Genomic DNA, 17,826 nt, shown 5'->3' with positions numbered 1-17,826 from the left:
ACCAGCTAGAAGCACAAGCTTTCCGTCCTTCAAGACTCCTTCTTGATCACAATCTCAATAAGAACACTCAAATGAGCCATAAACCCTCACACAAGCAAGAGAAACGGGATTAGATTTTGAGAGGGCTTGGATACTGGAAATGGTGGCTAGAAATGAGGCCATCATGTTCCTTAAATAAGGACACTCTAAGACATTAGAGTTTTCAGTATGGACCTAGTACGACCAGGGTACTAGGTGGCGTTACCGATCATACAAGGCGCATAAGTGCGCTACGCATACTTAAGTGTACACCCAGCATACCCAATTGCCACCCCTTATTCAACAAGGACTAATCTTACCAAAACTTCAAACTATCATATTTTCTTCGTTATGAGTCAGTTTATAACGACCTTATATTCAAGAAAAGGTGGTGAGAAGCCCTATGCTTCGAGCAAGTCATCACAACCTCAAAACTCCACGAACCAAAACCCAAAGTTCATAAAAATTGAGACAACACCTTCTCTGATACTCTTGGACTCTAAATTCCAACCCGAACCCTTTTATCACACAAGCTACCTTATCCATATCCAAAGTGTCACACCCCAAAACCAGGAACAGCGGAAACGTTCTGGGGCGGAGGACGTCATGTATAATATCAATAACAATGTAAAGTAGTAAACAAGCAACAACATCATCCATTGCATTAATAATATAATTATCATACAAATATGTTCTATCAAATTTTGATAAACACTAAAGCATAAATCAAAATGAAAGATAAGTCTTGAACAAGCTCCATCTTCCTTTCTCCTTGCATCGGTACCTGTCTATAATGACCTGAGGATACAAGTAATTTTGAAAGCGAGTATCAGCTTTGAAGCTGGTGAGATCATAAGTATTTAGTGTCTTAATTTGTATGTAAGAATTTGTAAGTCTATGTATTGTAAGAATTTGTAAGTGTATATGGATTGTAAGTGTTTGAAAAACCCTAGAATCCCTATGATTCCTTCTAGTATATGAAGGTGTCTTCTACCAAGACCTAACTGTTCTGTGTGTGTGTGTGTCTCTTGTAAGAGGATGTATTTTCCAATGTATAACTATCATTATCCAAAAATATAGTTTGTACATTAATGTTTAAGTGAGGTTATCACTAAAAATAAGTAATGGAAAAAATCAATGTAGTACTATGGTGTAGTGCCGAACTACAACCGTACCTATTACCTTAAATCTAGGGTAATACTTCCAAGTACTGTAGTATTTGATATAAATAACTACATCGATACTCAACTACCTTATTTGAGGGATAAGGTATAATGTGATGTCTAGATCCCAGACTATACGCTCCCCTATCAAAGGGATTTTGGGACCTAACCACGACCCCTGCATGAATGCAAGCCGTGACATCCACATTACTAATGATCATGTATACTCGATATAACTATCACAATTGCGGTGTGATTCATCAGTATAGTTAGATCCTGAACTGGTTCCGTGCTATAGCCCCTAATGACGTCTATTCTATGTATATGTAAGTGTACTCATGTAAGTGTGATCATGTAATTGTACTCATGTAAGTGTGATCATGTAATAGTACAGTAGTGTGCTATAATGTTCTACGTGTGCTAGCTGTAATGTGTGTTCTCTTTATCTAGCAATTATAGTAATGTAGTCATTCTAGTACAGCTATATATGTTCTCGTCCTAGTATAGTTGTATATGTTCTCGTCCTAGTATAGTTGTATATGTAATGTACTGAAAAGTTCTAGAAAGTATTGACTCATGAATGAACTAACTCATTGTATGATATCGCGTTCTAGTAATTATTCTAGTATCTTCCTAAACTACCCATATGGTAGTTTACTAGTAATCTATCTAGTAAGTATGGACATGGATGTATACCCTCGCTACGCAAGGGCATATGTTAAACTGGAAGGACCTTTTATGACTATATATGTACACATGATATATAACTAATATTTAAATGACTTTCGGACGAATACCCGATATCCCACCAGACCACATCTCAAGGCGCGAAAAGAAAATAGGGTGGATAGCCTTCCTAAGTCTTTTAAACATTTCTTATATAACTATACATATAGAGGCATGCAATTTATAGTATAAAAGCATAAATAAGTTTTGTAATACATTTGAAATATAAGTATTATTTTAAGAAAAGATCGACTTGATGTCAATCTATAAAACACTTTGAAGGCATAAGTTTAATAAAACAGTTTAAGTATAAGGAAACATTTGTTTGAAACACAGTTGTAAATAAGTTTGAAAGGTAATGTACGAAGTAAGTTGTACAGTGTAAAAAGGAGTTTAAAACATATAAAATGTTTATAAAAAGTCATTTGAAGGAAACTGTTCGGTAAAACGGCTAATGAGTAGCCAAATAATTTGAATGTTGTATATTAATCACATGTGATTGATGTAATAAGTAATATAATCTTACTTACTAATCACATGTGATTGACATAATAAGTAGCATGATTCTACTTGTATCCCCCCCCCATAAGACATTTAAAAAGAGTTTAAAACATTAGTTAAGGGGTACGAACTCACCTGCAGTATGTGACTGGAATTGAACGGACTGTTATCGGAAGGAAGGATCGGGCAAGTGCTTGGTGTCAAGTGAAGACTTAGACACACACAATGATCCTAATTACATATGAAAACATATGTATATAAATAATTAGTGATTATAACACTAATTATACAAGTAATAACATTTAAACTCGAGGATAACACCTTTGGTCAAGTGCTAGCAGGCTAAAGGGTTGCAACAAAGGAGTGCAATGCCCCTATTTGGAGTTTAAGGTCAAAAGACCATATTCATTGGAGTTTATGGCCCAGGGGAGTAAGCTCCTGGCCAAAAACTCCCAACCAAGGCTTGAAATGGTGCTTACAATCACTACAACTCTAGTGGGAATTTATTCAAGGCTTATACAAGTGTTTGGGCACCATATTGACTCCTTTGGAGAGTTAACGGCCCAAAGACCCTTTTCCCTTGGATTTTATGACCGTAAACTCCCTTGGGAGGGTGATTATGGTGCTTTCAAGTCTCTATAATAACTAGGAACAATTCTATGCTTTTGTACTTGGCTTTGGAAGAGTTTATGGCACATTTTAGCACCATTTTATGGAGTTTACGGCCATGGAACCTTTTGGGCTGTAAACTCCCTCTCCATTTGTGTTCTAAGTATTTTAACTAGTCCAAAACTCATCTAGGTACTTGCCCAAATTGTCTCATGGCCTAAGGAAGTGTTTAGGGTGTCCTTTGACCCCTTTAAAGGAGTTTACGGCCCAAGAATTACTCTTGGCCATAAACTCTTCAACACTTGTGCTTTCCTTATGTTTTCTAGGTCCTAAACATATTAAGGTATTTTCCAAAAATAGAGTACAAGCCTTTGGGGGTGATTAGGGCACTTTTAGCCCTTAAAAAAGGGGTTTACGGCCCAAGAGCATATCCTTGGCCGTAAACTCCTAAAACTCTATGGTTTTGATTGATTTCTAGCCTCCAATGTTCATACATAAAGTCCTTAACTAGTTGCCTAACAAGGAATTGGGACTAGATGGCCTTTAGGCCTTGTTTTGGAGTTTACACCCCAAGAACGTTCTTGGGCTGTAAGCTCCCGGATCTTGTGTTTTATACATGTAAATAATGTTATTAAGTATATAAAAAGTATTAAAACACATCTAGGGAAGTAGACTCACAATCTGGGATGAAAACCTGAAGATCCGTGAGAGAGAAATTGGCTTTTCTCTAAATGGAATTCAACTAATGAACCAATTTGGTTCAGGATTCTATTTATAGTCCTGAGATTTTTGGCAGAAAATATTTCTATTCTTGAAATGGATTCCAATGATCTAGGGTAATGGAATTTCAGTGTTGCACAAAATCCTAGTGCAACCACTCTCCTAATATCTCTTTAGGTGTAAAACCCTGAAACTGCCAAACTTATATTCTAAGTCTGAATTTTTACTGTAACCGCTCTACTTCTATTGGATTGAAATGGTTTGATTAGAATGGAAAATTTCAGGTTGTCACATCATCCCCCTGTTAAAGGGAATTTCGTCCCGAAATTAGAATTTAGGCAAGGAAGTATGCACGAATGACCGAGTCGTGAGGAGAAAACTTCCTAATCGATTGGTTCTAGCGCACTTAAGTAAAATCGGGCTCTCGGTTGGAATTCCAACGAACCTTCACTAACTGGCGACAGCGTTGCTTCGTCCGCTTGACCTCTCGATCGAGGGTCATTACGGTTCTAATACGAAGGTGAGGATCTCAACGAGTGGACTTGCAAGAGTCCTTACGGAAGGTATGATTTAACGATCGAGATGTGAAGGGTAGAATGTATGTTACTGAGTTCGCGGGGTAGGTCTAGTTTGTGTAAGGCACAGGACCAATTCTGATAAGAATCTCGGAGGTCCTATCTAAATTGGATTTAGCTTTCCACGCTTTACGAATCGTATTAAGCCATTCCCAGAGTGAGTTATGCTACAGAACTTGGTCACTCACTTGGAATCTCAGAGGTTCCTTTTCTTGCGTAACTTCCCAGTCAAAGGCCATCCCTTGCTGGGTCAAAGTCGTACGAGTTTCTGTAGCTTGCAAGGAGTTCTGAATGAACTAAGGCGGTAGGTCGGTAAGACCTAGAATTTGGTGAAAGACTGTCGGCATCTCTGGTGTTGATAAATGCTCAACGGTTCTGGCAAACTGAAGATGTGCTCAAAATTTCTCACATTACAAACAGTGTGTCTTAGAAATTTGACTCTTCAATTTCAAAACTCGTGCATAGAGAACTTCACAAGAAGTTCCTCTGGAGGTAATGTTCCCATGGTTTCCTTCTTACTACAAGGGTAGATAAGTAAGTCATTACATGCAGAAATGACGAACTGATCCAAGTACGAAAGACGTACCCTATTCATCTAGTTCATGAAAACTATGGGAGTACTGGTCCTATCCGAAGAGTATCACTAAGGACTCGAAGTGTCCGCATCGAATTCGGTAGATAGTCTTCCAGACATCCTTCCCTAACACATTGAACTGGTGATATTCGGATCTCAGGTCCATTCCTGGAAGTAATTCTTTCCTTGTGTTTGCTCAACCATTTTGTCTACGCGCGGCAGAGATAACGATTTCTAATGAAAAATCTCGATGGAGTTTTCGATAACCGAGGTACATGCAATGCGATCCGTCGATCTCTGGAAGAATATGACCGAGGTTCTCTAGGGTGAGAAACCTAGTCTTATAATTCTATTTATGTGTAGTTCGCTAAGTTGTCCAAACTGTTCTTGTATCTCCGTGGGTGTTTAAACTATAAGGTGATCTGTTTACGGGAGTCGTACTGGGTTCTATGCTTGTTCTCATGACGATGTGATTACTCGTACTTAGGCAGTTCTCCGTCCTGAAGTTCATATTAGAATTCATACCTAGTTTCACAATCACCCTTTCATGTATACGAGTCATATATAATTAAGGTTGAAAAGGTAGTCGAATAATTGGTTCTTCTTTAAGTTCACATCCCATCGAGGAAAAAGAATTTAAAGTGGAATCATCAATTCTAAACCTGTAGAACCTTGATTATATATCACTCTTATGCATACATTCTTCAGTGATAGATCAACCGCATGAATCCCTGGATTAAACTTCACGTACTACACGAGTGGTACTTCGGGGATTTCTTCGGAAATAAAATAACTATGAGGTACTCCTGGAATGAGTACTTCGGCGTTCTGATGTGACGGTTTCGCTGGAAAAGTGATCTAGAAGAAAGAGATGTACGTATGAAGCTGTTTTCGTGAGGATCAAACTGAATCAATTTGTATGATACTGTCGAAATCATACTGAAACTTAAAGACATTGGATTTGAACATAAGACGTTTACAGACAAAGCACAACCGTGCAACCATGAACAGAGTTACAGTACTTTAGATTTACCATAAGACTATTGCTGCGAATAAGATATACTACAAAAGACAAGTATACGCAGCACGAGAATTCCTATACAGACAGGATCTCGCAAAAGGTAAGACTCTAGTTGCACTAGTTTTAGATAGTTTATAAGCCTGTTACAACGAAACGCCTAAATTACATTTAACATGGTTCCGGAGCAGGCTCTCCTGCGGCTGTGATCCTAAGAATCTTCCCGTCTGCGCCAGAGTTTTGTGTTATCGGGCAATCCTTCTGGAGGTGTCCAACTTCACCGCATTGGTAACATATATGGACAGCACCCACATTGGTGGTGGAAGTGAAACGTTGAGTAGGAGTTATGGGGACGCGGGTTCTTTCCTTTTTCGGGCAATCTCTCTTATAGTGCCCAAACTCTCCACAATGATAGCAAGTCTGGTTCCCATCGGCGTTGGGCGAATTGTTGATCGGTTTTGATAGGCTCTTGCAGTTACGTTTGATGTGCCCCTTTTTGTTGCAATTTTTGCATTGCAAGGCTCGGCAAATTCCCTCGTGGTGGTCATTGCATCGGTCACACTTCGGGAGTGTTCCTTTGTATGGTCTGCTCGGTACTGGGATGGCAGAGGTTTCCGCTTGCTGTTGTTGCATGGAAAGTGTTCGGGGTTTCTTGCGTTCTTTCTGAGTTTGACACTTCCGTTTCTTGTTCTTTGGTTTTTGGCTTTGCGGGCATGAGGTCGTTACCGTTTGGTGACTTCCTGGATGGATACCACGATTGGAAACTTCATTCCCATCAGTAGCATTGAATGTGCTGTTAGCGCTATGGTGTGCAAGAACCGCAGTTACAGCAGCCACTACGGCAGCTATAACTACCGTTTGAAAGGTAGCGGTGTCCATAGGAAAAGTAGAGGTCTCGTTGCTTGGCTGGTTGTTTCCGGATGACGACATGATTCTGTTAACATGAAAGAATAAAGATTTTGTAAGCGATTCTGGTTGACCCTTGATGTACTTAGATTGTTCTTGAAAAGAGTAAGAGTATGATCTCGAAAGTTTGACCTACATCCCTATGATGCAGTCCTAGTAAAGAATGAAAGTATGTTCGCGAAGGTTTGACCTACATCCCTATGATGCAGTCCTAGTACGGAATGGGAGTATCTTCGTAGAATGGTCTCAAGACGTTTGTCGTTCGACCTGAGGTATCATGGGTTGGTGAATAACAAGATCCAACCTAAAAGAGACTTGGAAATGTCCCCGGATCTAACTTGCTATAGTCCAATGACTTGAATAAAGCATGATTCAGATAGACTCTTATGAATGAATGACAAGAGTACTTGAATGAAGAATGACACAAAAGATAGTCGGCTGTCAATATCTTTGATATTCACGATGTAGAGATTCTGGAAAAATGGCCTTGTAAAGGTCTTACATCATATCTACAGAAGATAGTTCCTGGCAGCATAAAGGCATATCTAAAGTACTTACAGAACAAGATAATTTTATAGAAAATGCCACATCACGCATAGACAGAAAAATACGATTCCTCTTTATAAGGAAATAAAGTAAAGCGTCTACTACTGGCGACGGTCATCCCTCTGGTGAACTCTTAGTTTAGCCAATTGACGTTCCATGTCAAGTAGGTGTCTTTCTCACACCATCTGGCGTACCCAGAGCTCTATGACTTCGGCTCGTGATTCGGCCAGTGCTTGCAGCAGGGTTTCATGGCTTCTCTCTGATCTCTCATGTGCATCTCCTAGATGAATGGTGTGGAGGGTATGCATTCTAGCATAGGCGACTATTTCTGAAATCTGATGTAGGGCTGTCCTGCCTTGAATCTCATTTCGGGCCTCTCTACGGACCAAGATTGGCAAGACTATATCTGTTAAGCCCTCATTGCTCAAGTCGTAAAAGCTTTGGTCGCCATCAAATAGCATAGGCTGATCTTGTCCTAGGCTCCATATTTCCAAGCATTCCACTCACTCAGGGTCGGGCCATGAAAAGCCGGATGAGGGTTAGGAATTGGAAAGGGAGCTGCTCGGGGTAAGTTCTCAACCTCTGCTTCGGAGTTAGTATTGTAGGAAAAGTCTTCATGAAGGTGATCATTCAAGAGGAAAAGGATGATCATTCTCTGGTTATTCTCCAAACCAACCAGCTATGACTTCATTTGGAAGGTACTGGTTGTCGAGGGGATGGAGTCCAGTTATGTTTTCTATGCGAGAATTTAAGGGTAAGAGAATAATTATTAGACGAGCTATCTAGATAATTATTTAGAAAACCTTCATTAGTTACATCGCTATTTGTGAAGTGCATACCAGCTATGTGTAATCTAAACAGGATAGACCTTCGAATAAGTGACCTTAATTTCCAAATTCACACAGAATAGGGGTAAGGCAAACTTATCACAGATTCTAAGTCTATAACATCCTAATTACATATAGCCTTAGTGTATCCACTTAGCAACTATCAACTTAGAAATGAAGATCCCGTTTTAGTTCTCAAGTATAAAGTACTTCTAGTAACACCAAATACTCCTATAGTATTTTAAAATTTAATGTTATGTTCTATTGTTCTCATTGTGGTAGGGTTGGTAAGATTTTAGCAATGTTGCAACCATACACTTAAGCTTAGGCACATGCTAGTCAACCCTCGGATAATATAGGTGATCAGGCTATATCTTCCCAGTTTTGACCATATGTCTCTAAGCCCACTTGTGTTGTCCAACAATCGTAATTCTTTTGTACTGTCCTAGTGACACTGATTTTAGTATGAATGCAACATGTATACTTACTTAAATATTTTACTATTTAAAGTATAAACTCTTGGTCAGAGTATTTTTAATCCCTTATGTATTTATAGTTAGTATATCTTTTATGGGTTGATATACTTAATTCACTATAAACAATGCTCTGATACCAATCTGTCACACCCCAAAACCAGGAACGGCGGAAACGTTCTAGGGCGGAGGACATCATGTATAATATCAATAACAATGTAAAGTAGTAAACAAGCAACAACATCATCCATTGCATTAATAATATAATTATTATACAAATATGTTCTGTCAAACTTTGAAAAACACTAAAGCATAAATCAAAATGAAAGATAAGTCTTGAACAAGCTCCATCTTCTTTTCTCCTTGCATCGGTACCTGTCTATAATGACCTGAGGATACAAGTAATTTTGAAAGCGAGTATCAGCTTTGAAGCTGGTGAGATCATAAGTATTTAGTGTCTTAATTTGTATGTAAGAATTTGTAAGTCTATGTATTGTAAGAATTTGTAAGTGTATATGGATTGTAAGTGTTTGAAAAACCCTAGAATCCCTATGATTCCTTCTAGTATATGAAGGTGTCTTCTACAAAGACCAAACTGTTATGTGTGTGTGTGTGTCTCTTGTAAGAGGATGTATTTTCCAATGTATAACTATCATTATCCAAAAATATAGTTTGTACATTAATGTTTAAGTGAGGTTATCACTAAATATAAGTAATGGAAAAAATCAATGTAGTACTATGGTGTAGTGCCGAACTACAACCGTACCTATTACCTTAAATCTAGGGTAATACTTCCAAGTACTGTAGTATTTGATATAAATAAATACATCGATACTCAACTGCCTTATTTGAGGGATAAGGTATAATGTGATGTCTAGATCCCAGACTATACGCTCCCCTATCAAAGGGATTTTGGGACCTACCCACGACCCCTGGATGAATGCAAGCCGTGAGCATCCACATTACTAATGATCATGTATACTCGATATAACTATCACAATTGCGGTGTGATTCATCAGTATAGTTAGATCCTGAACTGGTTCCGTGCTATAGCCCCTAGTGACGTCTATTCTATGTATATGTAAGTGTGATCATGTAATTGTACTCATGTAAGTGTGATCATGTAATAGTACAGTAGTGTACTGTAATGTTCTACGTGTGCTAGCTGTAATGTGTGTTCTCTTTATCTAGCAAGTATAGTAATGTAGTCATTCTAGTATAGCTATATATGTTCTCGTCCTAGTATAGTTGTATATGTTCTCGTCCTAGTATAGTTGTATATGTAATGTACTGAAAAGTTCTAGAAAGTATTGACTCATGAATGAACTAACTCATTGTATGATATCGCGTTCTAGTAATTATTCTAGTATCTTCCTAAACTACCCATATGGTAGTTTACTAGTAATCTATCTAGTAAGTATGGACATGGATGTATACCCTCGCTACGCAAGGGCATATGTTAAACTGGAAGGACCTTTTATGACTATATATGTACACATGATATATAACTAATATTTAAACGACTTTCGGACGAATACCCGATATCCCACCAGACCACATCTCAAGGCGCGAAAAGAAAATAGGGTGGATAGCCTTCCTAAGTCTTTTAAACATTTCTTATATAACTATACATATAGAGGCATGAAATTTATAGTATAAAAGCATAAATAAGTTTTGTAAGACATTTGAAATATAAGTATTATTTTAAGAAAAGATCGACTTGATGTCAATCTATAAAACAATTTGAAGGCATAAGTTTAATAAAACAGTTTAAGTATAAGGAAACATTTGTTTGAAACACAGTTGTAAATAAGTTTGAAAGGTAATGTATGAAGTAAGCTGTACAGTGTAAAAAGGAGTTTAAAACATATAAAATGTTTATAAAAAGTCATTTGAAGGAAACTGTTCGGTAAAACGGCTAATGAGTAGCCAAATAATTTGAATGCTGTATATTAATCACATGTGATTGATGTAATAAGTAATATAATCTTACTTACTAATCACATGTGATTGACATAATAAGTAGCATGATTCTACTTGTATCCCCCCCATAAGACATTTAAAAAGAGTTTAAAACATTATTTAAGGGGTATGAACTCACCTGCAGTATGTGACTGGAATTGAACGGACTGTTATCGGAAGGAAGGATCGGGCAAGTGCTTGGTGTCAAGTGAAGACTTAGACACACACACAATGATCCTAATTACATATGAAAACATATGTATATAAATAATTAGTGATTATAACACTAATTATACAAGTAATAACATTTAAGCTCGAGGATAACACCTTTGGTCAAGTGCTAGGAGGCTAAAGGGTTGCAACAAAGGAATGCAATGCCCCTATTTGGAGTTTAAGGTCAAAAGACCATATTCATTGGAGTTTATGGCCCAGGGGAGTAAGCTCCTGGCCAAAAACTCCCAACCAAGGCTTGAAATGGTGCTTACAATCACTACAACTCTAGTGGGAATTTATTCAAGGCTTATACAAGTGTTTGGGCACCATATTGACTCCTTTGGAGAGTTAACGGCCCAAAGACCCTTTCCCTTGGATTTTACGGCCGTAAACTCCCTTGGGAGGGTGATTATGGTTCTTTCAAGTCTCTATAATAATTAGGAACAATTCTATGCTTTTGTACTTGGCTTCGGAAGTGTTTATGGCACATTTTAGCACCATTTTATGGAGTTTACGGCCATGGAACCTTTTGGGCCGTAAACTCCCTCTCCATTTGTGTTCTAAGTATTTTAACTAGTCCAAAACTCATCTAGGTACTTGCCCAAATTGTCTCATGGCCTAAGGAAGTGTTTAGGGTGGCCTTTGACCCCTTTAAAGGAGTTTACGGCCCAAGAATTACTCTTGGCCATAAACTCTTCAACACTTGTGCTTTCCTTATGTTTTCTAGGTCCTAAACATATTATGGTATTTGCCAAAAATAGAGTCCAAGCCTTTGGGGGTGATTAGGGCACTTTTAGCCCTTGAAAAAGGGGTTTACGGCCCAAGAGCATATCCTTGGCCGTAAACTCCTAAAACTCTATGGTTTTGATTGATTTCTAGCCTCCAATGTTCATACATAAAGTCCTTAACTAGTTGCCTAACAAGGAATTGGGACTAGATGGCCTTTAGGCCTTGTTTTGGAGTTTACACACCAAGAACGTTCTTGGGCTGTAAGCTCCCGGATCTTGTGTTTTATACATGTAAATAATGTTATTAAATATATAAAAAGTATTAAAACACATCTAGGGAAGTAGACTCACAATCTGGGATGAAAACCTGAAGATCCGTGAGAGAGAAATTGGCTTTTCTCTAAATGGAATTCAACTAATGAACCAATTTGGTTCAGGATTCTATTTATAGTCCTGAGATTTTTGGCAGAAAATATTTCTATTCTTGAAATGGATTCCAATGATCTAGGGTAATGGAATTTCAGTGTTGCACAAAATCCTAGTGCAACCACTCTCCTAATATCTCTTTAGGTGTAAAACCCTGAAACTGCCAAACTTATATTCTAAGTCTGAATTTTTACTGTAACCGCTCTACTTCTATTGGATTGAAATGGTTTGATAAGAATGGAAAATTTCAGGTTGTCACATCATCCCCCTGTTAAAGGGAATTTCGTCCCGAAATTAGAATTTAGGCAAGGAAGTATGCACGAATGACCGAGTCGTGAGGAGAAAACTTCCTAATCGATTGGTTCTAGCGCACTTAAGTAAAATCGGGCTCTCGGTTGGAATTCCAACGAACCTTCACTAACTGGCGACAGCGTTGCTTCGTCCGCTTGACCTCTCGATCGAGGGTCATTACGGTTCTAATACGAAGGTGAGGATCTCAACGAGTGGACTTGCAAGAGTCCTTACGGAAGGTATGATTTAACGATCGAGATGTGAAGGGTAGAATGTATGTTACTGAGTTCGCGGGGTAGGTCTAGTTTGTGTGAGGCACAGGACCAATTCTGATAAGAATCTCGGAGGTCCTATCTAAATTGGATTTAGCTTTCCACGCTTTACGAATCGTATTAAGCCATTCCCAGAGTGAGTTATGCTACAGAACTTGGTCACTCACTTGGAATCTCAGAGGTTCCTTTTCTTGCGTAACTTCCCAGTCAAAGGCCATCCCTTGCTGGGTCAAAGTCGTACGAGTTTCTGTAGCTTGCAAGGAGTTCTGAATGAACTAAGGCGGTAGGTCGGTAAGACCTAGAATTTGGTGAAAGACTGTCGGCATCTCTGGTGTTGATAAATGCTCAACGGTTCTGGCAAACTGAAGATGTGCTCAAAATTTCTCACATTACAAACAGTGTGTCTTAGAAATTTGACTCTTCAATTTCAAAACTCGTGCATAGAGAACTTCACAAGAAGTTCCTCTGGAGGTAATGTTCCCATGGTTTCCTTCTTACTACAAGGGTAGATAAGTAAGTCATTACATGCAGAAATGACGAACTGATCCAAGTACGAAAGACGTACCCTATTCATCTAGTTCATGAAAACTATGGGAGTACTGGTCCTATCCGAAGAGTATCACTACGGACTCGAAGTGTCCGCATCGAATTCGGTAGATAGTCTTCCAGACATCCTTCCCTAACACATTGAACTGGTGATATTCGGATCTCAGGTCCATTCCTGGAAGTAATTCTTTCCTTGTGTTTGCTCAACCATTTTGTCTACGCACGGCAGAGATAACGATTTCTAATGAAAAATCTCGATGGAGTTTTCGATAACCGAGGTACATGCAATGCGATCCGTCGATCTCTGGAAGAATATGACCGAGGTTCTCTAGGGTGAGAAACCTAGTCTTATAATTCTATTTATGTGTAGTTCGCTAAGTTGTCCAAACTGTTCTTGTATCTCCGTGGGTGTTTAAACTATAAGGTGATCTGTTTACGGGAGTCGTACTGGGTTCTATGCTTGTTCTCATGACGATGTGATTACTCGTACTTAGGCAGTTCTCCGTCCTGAAGTTCATATTAGAATTCATACCTAGTTTCACAATCACCCTTTCATGTATACGAGTCATATATAATTAAGGTTGAAAAGGTAGTCGAATAATTGGTTCTTCTTTAAGTTCACATCCCATCGGGGAAAAAGAATTTAAAGTGGAATCATCAATTCTAAACCTGTAGAACCTTGATTATATATCACTCTTATGCATACATTCTTCAGTGATAGATCAACCGCATGAATCCCTGGATTAAACTTCACGTACTACACGAGTGGTACTTCGGGGATTTCTTCGGAAATAAAATAACTATGAGGTACTCCTGGAATGAGTACTTCGGCGTTCTGATGTGACGGTTTCGCTGGAAAAGTGATCTAGAAGAAAGAGATGTACGTATGAAGCTGTTTTCGTGAGGATCAAACTGAATCAATTTGTATGATACTGTCGAAATCATACTGAAACTTAAAGACATTGGATTTGAACATAAGACGTTTACAGACAAAGCACAACCGTGCAACCATGAACAGAGTTACAGTACTTTAGATTTACCATAAGACTATTGCTGCGAATAAGATATACTACAAAAGACAAGTATACGCAGCACGAGAATTCCTATACAGACAGGATCTCGCAAAAGGTAAGACTCTAGTTGCACTAGTTTTAGATAGTTTATAAGCCTGTTACAACGAAACGCATAAATTACATTTAACATGGTTCCGGAGCAGGCTCTCCTGCGGCTGTGATCCTAAGAATCTTCCCGTCTGCGCCAGAGTTTTGTGTTATCGGGCAATCCTTCTGGAGGTGTCCAACTTCACCGCATTGGTAACATATATGGACAGCACCCACATTGGTGGTGGAAGTGAAACGTTGAGTAGGAGTTATGGGGACGCGGGTTCTTTCCTTTTTCGGGCAATCTCTCTTATAGTGCCCAAACTCTCCACAATGATAGCAAGTCTGGTTCCCATCGGCGTTGGGCGAATTGTTGATCGGTTTTGATAGGCTCTTGCAGTTACGTTTGATGTGCCCCTTTTTGTTGCAATTTTTGCATTGCAAGGCTCGGCAAATTCCCTCGTGGTGGTCATTGCATCGGTCACACTTCGGGAGTGTTCCTTTGTATGGTCTGCTCGGTACTGGGATGGCAGAGGTTTCCGCTTGCTGTTGTTGCATGGAAAGTGTTCGGGGTTTCTTGCGTTCTTTCTGAGTTTGACACTTCCGTTTCTTGTTCTTTGGTTTTTGGCTTTGCGGGCATGAGGTCGTTACCGTTTGGTGACTTCCTGGATGGATACCACGATTGGAAACTTCATTCCCATCAGTAGCATTGAATGTGCTGTTAGCGCTATGGTGTGCAAGAACCGCAGTTACAGCAGCCACTACGGCAGCTATAACTACCGTTTGAAAGGTAGCGGTGTCCATAGGAAAAGTAGAGGTCTCGTTGCTTGGCTGGTTGTTTCCGGATGACGACATGATTCTGTTAACATGAAAGAATAAAGATTTTGTAAGCGATTCTGGTTGACCCTTGATGTACTTAGATTGTTCTTGAAAAGAGTAAGAGTATGATCTCGAAAGTTTGACCTACATCCCTATGATGCAGTCCTAGTAAAGAATGAAAGTATGTTCGCGAAGGTTTGACCTACATCCCTATGATGCAGTCCTAGTACGGAATGGGAGTATCTTCGTAGAATGGTCTCAAGACGTTTGTCGTTCGACCTGAGGTATCATGGGTTGGTGAATAACAAGATCCAACCTAAAAGAGACTTGGAAATGTCCCCGGATCTAACTTGCTATAGTCCAATGACTTGAATAAAGCATGATTCAGATAGACTCTTATGAATGAATGACAAGAGTACTTGAATGAAGAATGACACAAAAGATAGTCGGCTGTCAATATCTTTGATATTCACGATGTAGAGATTCTGGAAAAATGGCCTTGTAAAGGTCTTACATCATATCTACAGAAGATAGTTCCTGGCAGCATAAAGGCCTATCTAAAGTACTTACAGAACAAGATAATTTTATAGAAAATGCCACATCACGCATAGACAGAAAAATACGATTCCTCTTTATAAGGAAATAAAGTAAAGCGTCTACTACTGGCGACGGTCATCCCTCTGGTGAACTCTTAGTTTAGCCAATTGACGTTCCATGTCAAGTAGGTGTCTTTCTCACACCATCTGGCGTACCCAGAGCTCTATGACTTCGGCTCGTGATTCGGCCAGTGCTTGCAGCAGGGTTTCATGGCTTCTCTCTGATCTCTCATGTGCATCTCCTAGATGAATGGTGTGGAGGGTATGCATTCTAGCATAGGCGACTATTTCTGAAATCTGATGTAGGGCTGTCCTGCCTTGAATCTCATTTCGGGCCTCTCTACGGACCAAGATTGGCAAGACTATATCTGTTAAGCCCTCATTGCTCAAGTCGTAAAAGCTTTGGTCGCCATCAAATAGCATAGGCTGATCTTGTCCTTGGCTCCATATTTCCAAGCATTCCACTCACTCAGGGTCGGGCCATGAAAAGCCGGATGAGGGTTAGGAATTGGAAAGGGAGCTGCTCGGGGTAAGTTCTCAACCTCTGCTTCGGAGTTAGTATTGTAGGAAAAGTCTTCATGAAGGTGATCATTCAAGAGGAAAAGGATGATCATTCTCTGGTTATTCTCCAAACCAACCAGCTATGACTTCATTTGGAAGGTACTGGTTGTCGAGGGGATGGAGTCCAGTTATGTTTTCTATGCGAGAATTTAAGGGTAAGAGAATAATTATTAGACGAGCTATCTAGATAATTATTTAGAAAACCTTCATTAGTTACATCGCTATTTGTGAAGTGCATACCAGCTATGTGTAATCTAAACAGGATAGACCTTCGAATAAGTGACCTTAATTTCCAAATTCACACAGAATAGGGGTAAGGCAAACTTATCACAGATTCTAAGTCTATAACATCCTAATTACATATAGCCTTAGTGTATCCACTTAGCAACTATCAACTTAGAAATGAAGATCCCGTTTTAGTTCTCAAGTATAAAGTACTTCTAGTAACACCAAATACTCCTATAGTATTTTAAAATTTAATGTTATGTTCTATTGTTCTCATTGTGGTAGGGTTGGTAAGATTTTAGCAATGTTGCAACCATACACTTAAGCTTAGGCACATGCTAGTCAACCCTCGGATAATATAGGTGATCAGGCTATATCTTCCCAGTTTTGACCATATGTCTCTAAGCCCACTTGTGTTGTCCAACAATCGTAATTCTTTTGTACTGTCCTAGTGACACTGATTTTAGTATGAATGCAACATGTATACTTACTTAAATATTTTACTATTTAAAGTATAAACTCTTGGTCAGAGTATTTTTAATCCCTTATGTATTTATAGTTAGTATATCTTTTATGGGTTGATATACTTAATTCACTATAAACAATGCTCTGATACCAATCTGTCACACCCCAAAACCAGGAACGGCGGAAACGTTCTAGGGCGGAGGACGTCATGTATAATATCAATAACAATGTAAAGTAGTAAACAAGCAACAACATCATCCATTGCATTAATAATATAATTATTATACAAATATGTTCTGTCAAACTTTGATAAACACTAAAGCATAAATCAAAATGAAAGATAAGTCTTGAACAAGCTCCATCTTCTTTTCTCCTTGCATCGGTACCTGTCTATAATGACCTGAGGATACAAGTAATTTTGAAAGCGAGTATCAGCTTTGAAGCTGGTGAGATCATAAGTATTTAGTGTCTTAATTTGTATGTAAGAATTTGTAAGTCTATGTATTGTAAGAATTTGTAAGTGTATATGGATTGTAAGTGTTTGAAAAACCCTAGAATCCCTATGATTCCTTCTAGTATATGAAGGTGTCTTCTACAAAGACCAAACTGTTATGTGTGTGTGTGTGTCTCTTGTAAGAGGATGTATTTTCCAATGTATAACTATCATTATCCAAAAATATAGTTTGTACATTAATGTTTAAGTGAGGTTATCACTAAAAATAAGTAATGGAAAAAATCAATGTAGTACTATGGTGTAGTGCCGAACTACAACCGTACCTATTACCTTAAATCTAGGGTAATACTTCCAAGTACTGTAGTATTTGATATAAATAAATACATCGATACTCAACTGCCTTATTTGAGGGATAAGGTATAATGTGATGTCTAGATCCCAGACTATACGCTCCCCTATCAAAGGGATTTTGGGACCTACCCACGACCCCTGCATCAATGCAAGCCGTGAGC

Source organism: Lactuca saligna, chromosome 3 (assembly GCF_052625555.1).
Source record: "Lactuca saligna cultivar CGN05327 chromosome 3, ASM5262555v1, whole genome shotgun sequence".
Lineage (NCBI taxonomy): Eukaryota > Viridiplantae > Streptophyta > Magnoliopsida > Asterales > Asteraceae > Lactuca > Lactuca saligna.
Note: the sequence above shows the minus strand (reverse complement) of the source record.